The sequence below is a fragment of the Artemia sp. Qi Xiang Cuo genome, chromosome 7 (genome assembly GCF_049724085.1).
Source record: "Artemia sp. Qi Xiang Cuo chromosome 7, ASM4972408v1, whole genome shotgun sequence".
Classification (NCBI taxonomy): Eukaryota; Metazoa; Arthropoda; class Branchiopoda; order Anostraca; family Artemiidae; genus Artemia; species Artemia sp. Qi Xiang Cuo.
The window spans coordinates 66,108,128-66,123,620 of NC_142800.1; the positions used below are offsets into that span (position 1 = coordinate 66,108,128).

General features: G+C 35.4%; 1 protein-coding gene across 1 annotated transcript in view; it reads left to right on the forward strand.

Moving 5' to 3' along the window:
* The first annotated feature begins 334 nt into the window (after window positions 1–334).
* LOC148950613 (mitochondrial import inner membrane translocase subunit Tim9-like) overlaps window positions 335–15,493 on the forward strand; it is a 50,440-nt gene continuing 35,281 nt past the window's right edge. Inside the window, exon 1 of the mRNA XM_089091672.1 lies at window positions 335–368. The gene's annotated coding sequence lies outside the window, so the exon portion shown is untranslated. The remainder of the gene's footprint in view (window positions 369–15,493) is intronic.

Genomic DNA, 15,493 nt, shown 5'->3' on the forward strand with positions numbered 1-15,493 from the left:
CACCATATTGGCCCAGTAGATTTACTGCAGCTGACCACATCCAAGGAAACATACTAATAAAATAAAAGTAGTATCATTAGATTCTTTATTTTTACGCTCTTTCCAAACATTAGGGTTTCTTTTCTGACAATGCATCCCTCCCTGAGGGTCCCGGATACAGCCTAACAGTATATTTTTACTGTAGTTTTGCATCTTGTGATACGTCATGTCTCCTTAGCCGGTTTTCTTGCGTTCTTGACCGGTTTAAAGTTTCCGCCAAGATTCCAAATACATATTGAAGGTTTGATGGATGAAAATAAGTTTTGAAATGATTTAAAATGTGGATAATAATGGACTGAGACAGATAATCTGATTAATAGAAACATTATGTAATTATAAAGCAAAAACTTTATTTTTTAGTATTTTCTCTTTTTATTTATATATTCTAAGGCAATATCAGGGACTATCAAGGGAGAGGATGCATTGTCAGAAAAGCGACCATAATATTCGGAAAGAATGTAAAACAATGAATCTAGCCGTACTATATTTGATTTTTATTAGCTTTGCATCTTTTTGTTTGAAGGGTCAACCACAGCAAACTTAACCTAATCTTACCCAACCTGTTGCAGAGGGTTGAATTGGATTAGGGTTGAGTTGAAAGGGATGTTGAGTTGCAGGTATTGAAATAAACGGGAGTTCAGTTAAATGTGCTCGAGGTAAATGCGATTTAATTGCACGAAGGTTGAGTTGAATGAAGGTTAAGTGCAAATGGGTTGAATTAAACGGGGGTTTGAGTTGAGTGGCAGTTATGTTGAACGAGTGTTGAGTTAAATGGGTTGAGTTGAACAGTGCTTATTTAAACAGAGGTTGAGTAGAAGGGGGCCATTTATTCCTATTACCACGGACACAAATTACAATTTAACTCATTGGTATGACTGTTTTGAAATAATGGCTATCTAAGAAGTTATTGAGCCAGGGGCATAATAACCTCAATAGAGACACGTATCAATGGGGTGGCTCTGTATCCGCATCTACCCAACATTTCCTGTTTTTTAATATTGAAATTTACCGGTCGTTTTACGTGACTGAGTTCTTCCTTGAAGTTTTGAAAAGTCAATTTTGGCTTACGGGCATAGTGTGTTTAATATTTCAATAAAGTAATCTTCTAATCCCACCTTTTTTCGTAGTTTTACCTGTTTTTCTGGCCAATATTTTCCCCAAGGTGTTGGCCATTTTTTCTGTTGCAGTTAATCAACACCATAGTAAAGAGGAATACAAAGGGAAACACATCTTGCCACTTTTTGTAAAAGCAACCTTATTTTCGCAAGGTTTGTCAATTCGCTCCCGGTCAAAAACAGGTTGTTTTAGAACGTGCTGTAATATTATTTTTAGATTTATTCTATCATTTCGTAATTCATCCGTATTATTCATTATGTAGCTTTACCTTCGATTAGGCCATTTCTGTTTAAGACAAGAACTATGTACATCCGGATGTTAGAAATCAACAAACAAGCGTTGCAATAGCCAATCCACATACCGTAAAAGGCATTGCCTCAGGTCTCAGGCATTAATATCCTATTATTATAGCAAAACCAGTTTTCGTTTTTTTCCGTGGCAAACAGCTTTCGCGATCCGCAATAGTGAACCTTAACAAGAAGTTCAACTCTACTCTCTAAATATCTTGTATTTCTTCTTTTTGAAACCCGTTTTGTTAGGGTTTGTGTCAGGGACGCCCAGACAAGTAAATCTTGTGTGGGCTGTATCCTGTCTTAACTCTTGACATATTTTTTTCAGCCATGATGTGAGCTTGGAGGAGCATATGGTGTATTCCGAATGATTGTGCTGCAAAGCAATAGACATCATAGTCAACTAATCCCCCCCCCAGATGGCATAATGTTTTTTAGATTTTACTACTGATTGTTCACGGCCAACTATATTCTCATTTACGTCCCTTGAAAGTTCGGGCCCAGAGTTTTATTCCCCAACTTTTGGTAAACCTTTTGATACTTGTTTTTATGGACCAGCTACAGGGTTGCCACCCGGCGAAGAAGGAAATCACTAGATTTTAGGGTTTGTTATTGGTTTAGGGATTTTCTTCAATAATGTAGTGATTCATGTGCTGATTTAGTGATTTTTTGTTTAGGCAATATAAAAATCACAAGAAATAGGGATAAATCACTAGAAGTGTCAACCCCGAACACATAATACCAAAGAAGTATTATGTGGTGCTTGCTACATTATATTCACAAGCTTCCAATGAAAGCAGCTTGTGAATTTATTTGGCTACTAATGCAAATCCAAAATTATTAAAATCATAGAATGAAAATAGATGGTGGAACAGTTTCCATAGACCTATTACTTAAATAGATTGCAGGTAAAGTAGAAAAACCATTGGAATACGCGAGCAGATGAAAACAAACTTCTATATAAAGCACAAAATATTGCTATAGGTATTTTGCTGTTATTAATGAAGGCAACCAAGACGAGATAAAGGGCGATTAGGCTCAATCGGGCCCCGCATTTGAAAGGGCCCCGCGTTACCATCATAATGAACAAAAAAAAACGTTTTTAAATTTAAAGCAAATCGTTTTTGATGATAATGGATAAATTATGAATTATTCAAATATTTAAAAATATATTTTCTTTAAAGCTGCATTGCTGGATGAGATTTATTAATGTATTCAATATTATATAATATATGCTTGTAATATAGAAACCTCATACCCGTAAAAGTTCATGTCAAATTTATATAATTTAATCGGACTAGTCCTCTCCTCTACTAGAAGTATTTTGCCCTACGTACAAGTTTACATACATAAACTGCTATGCAGATATATTTTATTTAAATATTTAATATATAGAGAGGACCCCTAAGAAGATCCACTCGGGCCCCGTACCTATTCGATCCAGGCCTGATAGCAACGAACCAGGGACTGATATATACTGATCCATCTGTTGCGCTGAATTTGTCCAGGGCGAATAATCAATAAATATTTCTTTAACACTTGGCTGTTTGACACTTGCCCAGTGACTAGTTGAAATGACACTGGTCTCTCTCTAAAAAAACATGTTTTAAAAATATTTTACTTCTCTTTTCAATACTCTATGCAAATCTTTCATCATATTCGACTTCCTGCTTCTGATGGGCCTAAATTTGCCCCTATATAGACTATGGCCTCCTAGTTAACGGGTTTGTTAACGTCCTATAACATTTTGCAATCGTTTTTTTTGTGTCATTGGTTTTCAGGTCATTGCCAAAAATGTCATTGCAAAAAGTGTCTCTGTTTTTTTTTCTGCAATCCAACAAAGTGTGATTGTTTTTTTTTTGTTTTTTTTTTGTCATTACGGAAAATGTCATTGCTTCTTCCGTCGTTGAACAACGGGCCATTATTTTAAACCACATGATTAAAAATTGCCCATTTCTTGAATAACCGTCCTGGCTTCCTCAGATTGTTGATTTCATAGGAGATTGCGAAAAATCGCACTAATATGATTAATATACGCTAATAATTAATATTTTTTCCAATGTTGGACACAAATATGACACCCATGAATTATTAAATTTTTGTAGCATTCCATTAAACACGCACGCTGGAATATATTTTGGTGAAGGCACAAACTTAAAAGTAAAAATAAATAAAACACTAACTATGTGAAATATGAAAAGAAATGAGAAATAGCAATATATAATTAACTAATGAACAATTAGTGTGAAAAAAACTAACTATGAACAGAAAATTTTAAAACCTCCAATATTCTGGAGACAGGTTGACTCATGACCCGTAGCTCCCTATCTTTACCCTGGGCCCCTTTTCTAAAATATTTGAGTCTACAATTTTTCTTTTTCCAAAGTTTGTGGCCTTTTTACTTCTTTAAACTCGTGCCTCCATCAATATATATTCGAGCCTCCGTGTTTTTTTCAATGCTGCATTCCTTTAATCAGCTCTGGGCTTCATTTCGCGTCTATTGACAATTAAATAAAAAAACGACTTTTTTTTAACTGAAAGTAAGGAGCGACGTTAAAACTTAAAACGAACATAAATTATACCGTATATGAAAGGGACTGTCCCCTCCTCAACGCCTCGCTCTTTACGCTAAAGTTTGACTCTTTCTCACAGACTCTATTTTTTAAAACAAAAAAAAAAACTTTAGCGCAAACAGCGAGACGTTGAGGGGGGGACAGCCCCTTTCATATACGGAATAATTTCTGCTCGTTTTAAGTTTTAATATCGCTCCTTACTTTCAGTTAAAATAAAATTGTTTTTTTTATTTGATTTCTGAGCGTTTTTTGATTTTGGCTCACCGTACATAAATATTTAAAACGAAATTTGCATATTAATTTCACTTTTTTGGGGTAAATGGCTTTCTCGAAATTTTGTTCTGACGTAACTTACGAAATAACTTACGTAAAGAACTTCTATATTTGTATATTTTTATTTTAACAATTTTAGTTAAAATAAAATTGTTTTTTTTATTTGATTTCTGAGCGTTTTTTGATTTTGGCTCACCGTACATAAATATTTAAAACGAAATTTGCATATTAATTTCACTTTTTTGGGGTAAATGGCTTTCTCGAAATTTTGTTCTGACGTAACTTACGAAATAACTTACGTAAAGAACTTCTATATTTGTATATTTTTATTACGTATATTAGGGGGTTCACCCCAAGGCGATATCCAGGGGGGTTAGGGGCTTGAGCCCCCCCCCCCCCAAATGTTTGTTTGACTCGTAAAAACGTAACAAAAATGGATATAAACAAATTGTGTGTGCATTTTTTTAGTTTTTTGTGTAACCCCCCCCGGGAAAAAAACCTTAGAGTAACCCCCCCCCCCCCGAAAAATAATCCTGGGTACGGCCTTGGTTCACTCCTTAGTTAATACCTCACTCTTTACGCTAAAGTTCAAATTTTGTTCCAATTCTTTAAGAATGACCTCTTAATCACAAAGGCCGTTAATTAGAATAAATAGCTCTGATGAAAGTACAAAAAGGAATTTCGCTTAAAGAACGAGGTAATGAGTAGGGGGTGAACCCAATCATATACGTAATAATTTCTGTTCGTTTTAAGTTTTGATGTTTCTCCTTACTTTGAGTTGAATTTTTTTTTTTATCATTTAATTTCTGATCGTTTTTTTTAAATAATGTTGGGAAATCCGGCGCCCCCTTCACAGCAATGTCCCTTCCCCCATAAAAACTCCCTCCATGGAAAGATCCTCCCACGTAAATCCGACCCCAACTACCAGAAAAAATCCCCCTGAAAACTTCTGTATTGGTTCCCAATAACCAATACTATATGTAAACATTGGGCAAAGTTCATAACTTGCAAACCTTCCCCCGGGGACTCCGGGGGATTAAGTCATTCTCAAAGACACAGGTATTGCATTTTTTTACCATGCTAAACAAAACGGCTATCTCAAAATTTTTATCGGGTGACTTTGGGAAAAAAAAGAGCGTGGGAGGGGGCCTAGTTGCCCTCCATTTTTTGGTCACTTAAAAATGGTACTAGAACTTTTAATATCCGTTTAATATCCGAATGAGTTCTTCCACGATATTCTAGGATCACCGGTTCGATACGATCACCCCTGGGGGAAAAAAACAAACAAACAAAAAAACGAGCAAATAAACACGCATCCGTGATCTTTGTTCTGGTAAAAAATACAAAATTCCACATTTTTGCAGATAGGGGCTTGAAACTTCTCTAGTAGGGTTCTCTGATACGTTGAATCTGATGGTGTGATTTTCATTAAAGTTCTATGACTTTTAAGGGGGGTTCTCCTTTTTTCTAAAATAAGGCAAATATTCTCAGGTGCGTAACTTTTGATGCATACGACTAAATTTGATATAAATATATATTTGAAATCAGCATAAGAACCTGATTCTTTTGCTGTATCTATTGATATCAAAATTCCGTCTTTTTAGAGTTTCGATTACTACTGAGCCGGGCCGCTCCTTACTTACAGTTCGTTACCACGAACTGTTTGATTATTGATTATATAATATAAGAGTATGACCCTACAAAAAAAAAAGAAAAAGGAATGGTTATTTTAACGAAGTTTTGATTGAAGAGACTACCTGGTATAAATTTTAAAACAGATCGAACGTAAAGAAAAACAGTTTTTTTAGTTAAAATTTGCATGACTACATTTTCCTTCCAAAACGTATTGTCCTTGTTAATGTTTTCTTAGTCCAGTCAACTTCCCCTGAAAGATTCACATCGACTGGAGAAAAAACATCGTTTCACCTATTTAAGGTTTTCTTAGATAGATACAACCCATGATAATTTTCTTTTAGTTTTGTTTGTTTGGCGCAGTATATATGCCCAATAAGTCCTAGCTTACCAGAGTCAAAATAAATTTGTTTTGACCCTTCCCATCGGGCACTCCAAAAGCTTCAGTTGGATCTCGAAGATTTGTTCACAGAACGTTATTGGTATGTCATTTTGATAGATTGGATTACCCCTACCCCCCCTCTAAGTCAAAGTTCAAGGTACACTTGGATCCTAGAACTTCTTGTAACTTTCAATTGTATCTTCTGAGTTGTTCCTGAGATAATACAGGTATGTTATTTTGATAATCCGGGTACACATGGTTTCATTCGGTCTACATCGCTATTTCCTCAGGAATAGATTCTAGTCCAACGGAGGCTCGTAGCGATAAAAACCCTTAGACCCTCCACCTTTGCCTTCTTCCCCGAGTCAAGATTTGAGGTCCAATTGTTCCCACTCGGTATTCCCTAACAGTTCTAACGCCATTCGCAGGGTATTACAGATGCGATGTTTGATCACCTGCTAACACAATGTGTTTTAATTTACCTCACTACTTAACCGTGAATAGATTTTAGACCCTATATGTCTTACAGTGCAAAAAAGTTGAGTTATGTCGATAAAAACATTTTAGCCCCCTCCCCTCTTCCCCATCCCCTATGTCTTCCACTTGGTACTTCCCGAAAGTGTGTCAACTCGCTATCCCAAGCTATTCCTAAGGTATTACAGATGCGCTATTTTGATAATCTAGTACACTATTGTGTCTATTGATTTACCTCGCTGCTAAGACACGAATAGACTCTAATTCCTATGTGGGTTTATAGTGGAAAAGTGTTTAGGTGGAAAGGAGATTCAGTTTTTTTAGCCGTCCTCCACCCCAACACAAAATTTGAGCAACACAAAAAGTTTCAACTGCATCTCCCAAGCCGTTCCTGAGATATTGCAGATATATCATTTTGATTGTCTGGATTGGGCATAAAATGTCAAACGTCTTACAAAAATTTTAGACGCCAGATGTTGCCTTTCTATGCCCCTTCCTTCAAGTTAAAAATTTAGATCTCATGTAGTCCCCCCTCCAAAAAGAAATTTCTGGAAAGATTCCACTTGATCTTTGTTCGCAGGACATTGTAGGTTTGTTGTTTTGAGAATCTGGCAACACATGGGGGGTTAGCCAAAAACTTGCTGCTTTTGAGCATTAAATCATTATAATTAATTGTTCGAAGCCGAACTGACGCAGTCCATTTTTAAATTAAGTCTAAATTCTGTCTAAACGTTCTTCATTTTCATGCATATAACCAAAACAGGAAAAACCTTCTAATTATTTTTTTCTACCCCACGGGAGTCGCATTAAGTAAAAACCAGGAATGAATTATCTATGTCAAACAATTATATTCGCTATTTTATGGAATTAGTCAAGTTAGTCTCTGAATAGCTTATTGTTCCCATACCCTTACACCCCCCTCCCCCAAGCCCGGATAGAATAGGTACGGGGCCCGATTGGATTTTTTTGCGGGCCCTCTTTATATATTAAATATTCAAACAAAATATACCTGCATATTAGTCAACGTACGTAAAGTAGTTCACGTACGTAGCGCAAAATCTCTCTAGTATAGGACTATAGATACTAAATATAATAAATTTGACATGAACTTTTACGGAAATCAGTATTTTATATCGTAAAATATATATATTAAATAATAATAAACACATTAGTAAATCTCATCCAGCAATGCAAAATTAAAATAAATATATTTTCAATTATTTAAATAATTCATAATTTATCCCTTATTGTCAAAAAATCAAATTTGCTTTTAATTTCGTAATCTTTTTTGTTCACTTTGATGGTACCGCCATCAAAGTGCGTAGTCTTGTTGGGCCCAATCCTTCCAATCGCCCTCTATCCGCTCTCCCCTCCCGCCACCTGCGTAGGTGCCTGAACGGACTATTTCTATTGTATTTTATAATTTATATGCGTATAAGCGAATATCACCCTTAATTTTGAAGATGGTTCCCAGTTTCTTTGGACATGGGATTCATTTTTTTGCCAGTTAAGGCTGCTAATGCCGCGATAATGCTGCTCAAGACAAACTTCACCAGGCTGGTCTTACTTTAGAAAGAATAAACGGAGACATTTTTCCTTGAACTAGCCCTCACATAGATTGTTTACATTTCAAAATTTATGATGGCGCATAAATGTCCTAAGTAATGGGGTGAGGAATTGCCTACATTTTGCTATAAATCTTTTTAGGGAATTTTAAGAAAAATACCCTAAAAGCCATGCTAATCAGGATGTGTGGGCTAGGACTTCAATCTCATTTATTTTTAATAATTGCTTACGATTACCATGCTGAGTTGGCCTCGAAAGACTATTCGCCTGCTGAGAGCGGTTTTGCCGAAAATAACAGTTTTTGTCAAAACTGAGTTACAAGCGCTATGTTGTGTAAAAAAAAAAAAATAAATAAAATCCTTCAAATGGTCTAATTGATGTTGCTGTAAGACGTCAGCTCTCTAGATACAGCCGATTCTGAGATACAAATGTCAAAATTTTCAAACTCGTTTTTGTCAGATTTTGGAAAAACAGATTTGGCAAAACCGCTCTCAGCATGCGCATTATTGTCAAAATATCTTTGAATCCGGGCTTCAATTAAATTTTCGATAAAATGACTAAATACTGACATAATCGAAAATAGGAAGTTAACTTCTAAATTAAGTAGCGCTTCAACAACAGATCCAAAAGTGATCTAGCTGTCAATTGTACTTGGGATCACAATTTTTGGCTCAAAAACAAATTTTGTCCTTTTAAACTAAGTTTTGATGCTTGGTTTGAAAATATAATTAAAGCCCTCCTATAGCCCTTCGTTCTTATGCATTATTTTTTAAAGTGTTTCTTTTGATTTGTGATTGTGATTTTTTTCAAGAAAGATTAAATTGATGAGAAAAGCTCGCTTATGCAATTTTGTGGTACTAGATTCAAGAATGTAATAATATTTTCTTCAACATCCACAATTTTGCGTGCTTTGGTTTTCAATTTTTGGCACAAACTAGAAAAATCAAGTTGGCGATTAGGATATTCGAAATAAAAGACACTTTACATAAAACAGGATCTTCTTTTATTTGACTAAAGGTAGAGGACCAATGGATATAGATGCAAATTTGGAAAATGAGATTAAGATTGTGCTAAAAAATCAAGTGATCCAGAATTGGAGTGAGGGGCCAAAGACCACAAAAATGTCAAAGTTTTATAAAGATGTTATTGTAGTCTGTGGGCAGGAGTTCTAACTTAAGCTGAATAGAGCAGGTAGATATCTCACTTATTGGATCTAGCTTAGGGCTTTTTTTTTTTTTTTTTTTTTTTTTTTTTTTTTTCCACCTCCTCTGCTCTCGGTGACCTTCAAAAATTCTTTAAAAATATCTCATAATTTATCTAGTGTCACCTACTCTTTTTTTAATAAAAATTACATCTTCAAAAAATTCAAATTATTAAAATTATATAAAAATTGAGAATTCCAAAATATACCAGGGTATAAAAATAGAGGTATACTACAAGGACATAGAGGTATACTGCTTATACTTTTAAGTTGAGCGTAAAAAGTTCAACTGAAAATCAGATATTTAAGTTTTTAAGTACGAAAGAAGTTTAATCATTTATAAATAAGGTCACAATCGGTGGCGCTGATCCCTTCATCTTGGCTCTTCAGCCAGGAAGCGTAATGGGGGTGGAGGGGGGGGGGGTGAGCGGAGGCAGCTCCTGTTTACCTTCCTTTGATTTTTCCAGGTAACACATTTGGAGCTGGTCGACTCAAGCTAAGCTCAATTCATAAATGGAACGTCATTAATGTATTTTAATCTACCAGAGCTCCAACAGTAATGTGTGGTGACATTTCCAAGCGAAGGATGCTAGGAATAAAAATTCTTTTTCCATGAAAATATTTGTAAAATTTATTTTCAATGTTTTTTCAGATTTTCCATGAAAATTTGCATTGACCATGGCTTAATAAGATTCCCTCTGGGAATCATGTTGTTTAATGTATCTTTTTGTGCTAATCTGTGTTTTTATCCTTTATGGGCATTGAATAAGTTCATTGAATAAATAAGAAAGAGGAAGTAAAACCACCAGTTTTTTGTTATGTCTCAAGTTGTTTCCTGCAAAACTGTTATTAAATGACACTTTTTTAAGTAGAATTGTATCAAATTTTAAGATTAATGAGTTTAGCATACATTCTAAAGCCCACAGGAGACGGAACAGAGCTGGATCTTTGATGCGTTAACAGAAGTTTTGTTTTATAATACATATTTCAATTTAAGATTTCCACCTAAATTTGAAAAATACGGTCTTTAGGGATGCTTTCGTTGGAAAATGCATTACTTCAGTATCTTCATTGAAAAACTGAAAAAAACGACAAATCTTCACCAATATATTTTGAAAATGAATTTTACCCCTCACGCTCTAAATTTCCGTGAATTGACGCCACTACCTATTTTGTCCAATTCAAACACTTTAGCAAACCTTTGTTCTTAGCATTGCAGAAAAGGCGCAACACATGATGCATGATAATAAAAAAAATGTATATCCAAGGCCTGACTTAAATTTACAAGTATTTTATAGTCTACTTTTGGACTATTCATCTATCCTCTGTTAATTTCTAGTAGGCTATCTGCATTTTTCGATTATTTTAGGAAATTTTATGAACAATTCTATTTTTATTTTTACAATAGTTGAAGAAATAGAATTTCGTCGATGTGTTTTTTGGATGCCATTTGTCTCCTCTTTTGCCACTCCGTCTTTTGTTGGATACTAGGTTTTGTAATTCTAGCATGTTTGCAAGGGGCGTAATTTCCTAAGGGGCAGGGGGGGGGCAAATGCCCCCTCCAGACCCCAGTTTGTCCCCCAGACATCAATTTGCCCCCCAGGCATCAGTTTGCCCCCCCAGCTTAAATTTAGTTTCTGAAAAAAGTTTTTTCAAGACTAAAATAAGCCTGCATAATTCAAGTATCCAGAGAAACAGGTCAGTTTTTTTTAGAATATCTTTTCCTTTATGGTAATACATGAGTCATTTTTCCGTTTTCACTGTATTTTTATTTGATTTGGGAAAAATGGCTCCAATTTTGCCCCCCCCCCCCCGGATTTTAACGTTAACACGCCACTAATGTTTGCACCAGGTTTTGGCTGTGGGAATCACGTTTTATCCCTTGAATACTGCGTCTTATAACAGAAAGAGAATTTTCAACTTGGCCATTGGACCTCCTTTTTGAGGTTAGGGGAGGTCTGTCCTTAACTCAAAATCCAGCATTACACCTCTTGCTTTAGCAGAGGTGCGCAGTGTTGCAAAAAAAAATCAATGTTTACACTAAAGCCAAGAAAGGTGTAGCATAAATTTTAACTCATTTAGACTCTATTTGCAAAAAGATAAAAATGGATATTCCCATGTGGTAAGGATTTGTAATCCATGCACGTTCTTTATCCAATAAAAAAAAATTCAGAACACGTACGAAAAATATCCTTAGGACATGCTAGAACTTAACAACCTACTGTGCTTAGACCTCTGGGGATGTAACACAATCGACAGTGCATTTAAATAAGCTGCTTTTCTTATTCAGAAACATGACTTGAATAACCTGTTTGAAAACACTTAAGGGGCAAAGTTCTTTTTATGAATAACGTATAAGTGGGTAATTTGAATCTTTAAAAAAAATATGAGATGTAAATAAATGGAACTAATCAACTGTGTTTAATAATTTACTTATTTAATGATAATTAATTTGAATACAGACTTCCACGAACGCACAGCAATACGTCAGTTGGGTATTAAAAGGACGTATCTCCATAATTGTAAATTTTCAAAAGAGCAAAATAAAACTCATAACTTTTTTTTATTTCTCTCCGATTGCCGTGAAACAAAAACAGATCTATATGTAAATCAATACATAACAATCCGTTTTTGTTTTACGATCATCGGAGGGGAAATAAAAAAAAGTTGTGAGGTTATTTTTGCTCTTCTGAAAATTTATAATTATGGAGATACATTCTTTTGATAACCGAATGACGAATAGCAGCCAGAGAGAACCCGAAGAAAAGCAAGACTGAAGAATATACTCGATAATAATCGAAACTCTAAGAAAAACAGAAATTTAAACGCCATATGTATAAAAAAGGATCGGTAACAAATACGTATTATCCAGAACACACTCGAGAAGTTTGCTTTGTTTGATCTGAGTAAACCGAATTTCTCTCTCGCATCTGGTTATAATTAGCTTATTCTTTTGTGAAATAAACTACGATGCAGGTATACTTTAATTAAATATTTAATATATAGAGGTGGTTAGATTAGGTATTTAACATAATGTGTTCTGGACGGCCTGTTTTCCATAATTTCTTGTTGTAATTTCAATAATTTTGTCATTAAGTATTATATTTTTATCATATTTTGGTATATTTCATTATGATTAACCTAATTTTACTCCTTGAATGTGTTCCAGATAATACGTAAGTACCAAAGAATCTAACTTTTATGCTGGCTAGTGGCGTTAATTCAAAGAAATTTAAAGGTGGACAGGCAAAATGTATTTTTAAAGTCTAGGAGGAAACAAATTTGTAGTTTTTTTTTCAATTTTATAAATGAATGCACCGAAAAGACATTTTTCAATGAAATACCATACAAAAATATTTTCCAAAACTTGAGGGGGGGGGAGCAAAAAAATCTAGAGGCCACGTGTTCCTCTCCAATTAACACCATTTACTTATGTAAGAAAAGTTGGATAATTCTGTAAAAGCAGTGAAATAGACCCAACAAAGGACGCGATCTCTGTTATGAATAAAGCATCAAATTCAGGATGTTTGAGAGTCCTGAAGCTGTGGCGGATCCAGGGGACGAGGGGGTGCCCCCCTAACGTAGTCTAAAGTATTGTAATTTACTTAATTAATGCAAGTTTGCGTTAATTAAAGTTGCTCCTAATGCAAGTTTATCGGATCAACCTATTTTGCGCCCTCCCCCCCCCCCTAAAAAATTCCTGGATCCACCCTTGTCCTGGAGTGGTGGCGCAAACCCCTATGTGCAAAGATCATATTATCCTCGAGAAGAAAGGCCACCAGTGTGTGTTTCTTTTTTTGTATTTTTTTTTTATATATTTTTATCCAACAGTGATTGTGTCGATTCAGCTGTCGTAGAATGTTCGGAAAGAGCTTAATCAAGCAAAAATTGAAATTTCTGGTGTTTTTCTTAGGTAGTGAGAGACCGTTTGCCGTAGCAGCGTACCAATACTTACCGTTTTTCCACAAAACCTCAATTTTGGCACGAATAGGGCTAAAATACAGCCGAGGCAAAATTCTGAGACAAATCATGGATTCAGTTCTGAGCTGAGGGCTCAAAGCTGAGGGCTCTATAATTATCTGGTTTCAGAAGCCATTTTGCCACATTTGTCCGGAACATATGTGCAGTCAACAAAAAATAAGCGACTACAAAGACAACAGTTATTTTTAAGCTTCATTCATTTGACTCGATTTATTTGACGCTTCATTACTTTATGATTAATGTCGTATAATTACACAAAGCTATTATATAGTCGGTCAATGAATTTTTCATTAGATTAATTAAAAAAACTTTCCGAAAAAGAAGTTTTGTAAAGAGAATTAAAAGCCATTAAAAGCATTAAACTTAAGATCAGAAAAAATATAAACCTACAGTAACTTCAACTCAAAACAACCAGAAATTACAAATAATGTATAAATGAAACCCAAAACGAACAGAAATTAAATAAACAATTATAGCAAAAAACATACAACAGGTACTAATATAAATGAATAAATAAATCTCAAAACGAGTAAAGCTTAAGTTGAATATGCAAGTCAAGCTTAAAATGAACAAAAATATTTTGCTATTGAGGCATAAATGAAACCCAAACGGACAGCTACTAAATAAATAATCATAGCAAACAAACAAACAATAGTTACTATTATAAATGAGTAATAAATCTTAAAAGGAGTGATATTTAAATTGAATATGCAAATCCAGCTTGAAACGAACAAAAATCTATTTAAAGAAGAGTTTGGGTTTTGCCTCCTTCTTTCACTGTAAAAGTCTAAAACCCAGTGCATCATTGGCGCTTTACTGAAAGCGAATTATATTACAAATATTTTCGTTTGTACTTATTACAACATTGAAAATAAATATAAAAATTACAGTACATTAAATTTTGAACTGTTGAGCTTTCAGCAATTAATATCATTATATATTAAATCTCTACTAAGAAAAGTTTGGGTTTTGCCTCCTTTCACTGTAAAAGTCTAAAACCTACTGCGTCATTGGCGCTTTACTGAAAACAAATTATATTACCAATATTTTCTTTTGTACTTAGTACAAAATTGAAAATAAACCTAAAAATTACAGTAAAATTATATTTTGAACTGATGAGCTTTTCAACTTCTCAGTAGGGACCTCCCCCAGGCCACTCAGCGCATCCCCAGGCGGCGGATAGGGGAAATTCCTGTAGATATGCAGGGCACCTCCTGGTAGGGAGGCGTGGACCAAGGGGGACCCGGTCTCTGGAGGTCTTGAAATATAGCTGGAAAACCCACGTGTGGGGGCCATAAATTCAGGCGGAGAAGTTGGAAGGCCCCTCTGATGTGCACTGGGCAGGGACCATCGGCTTATGGATACGTCCTGCCAGTCACAAACCTTTTACCAGCAATGGGAAAATTGCAGGTGATGCATGACGCCAGAAGGGCGCATTATCGGTAGTAGATATAGCCGGCCCCTTCTCGGGATGGAGAGGAGCGGCTTACCGCTGTCTTGAAATTAGGCAAGAAACCTTCTTTATTATTTAAAGCTATGAAGTACAAACGGTCAAGAACGAGAACCAATACTACCGCGTCTGGGGCAACCGACGAAGTTACCGCGTCCGGGGCAACCGATGATCTGACGACCGAGAATCTCGTGAATGGAAACAACGTTGACAACTCCGACCCCGGAGGCTATGCTTTCCCCTAAATTGATTTTATCTATTGGAACCCTGAACGTTAGGACGCTTGCTAAACAAGGCAAAATAGATCTTGTCCTAAATGAACTAAACCGATATAAATGGGATATTTTGGGACTTTCAGAAACATACCTCCCTACCAATGGCAAAGAAAGGACCGGCGACACTAGTCTGATAGTGTCTGGGAGAACCGATGGCGTCCATCGCCAAGGTGTTGGCTTTTGATGTCGAGTAAGTCACGAAGATCCCTGATTTCCGTAACGCCTGTGTCAGAACGGTTGA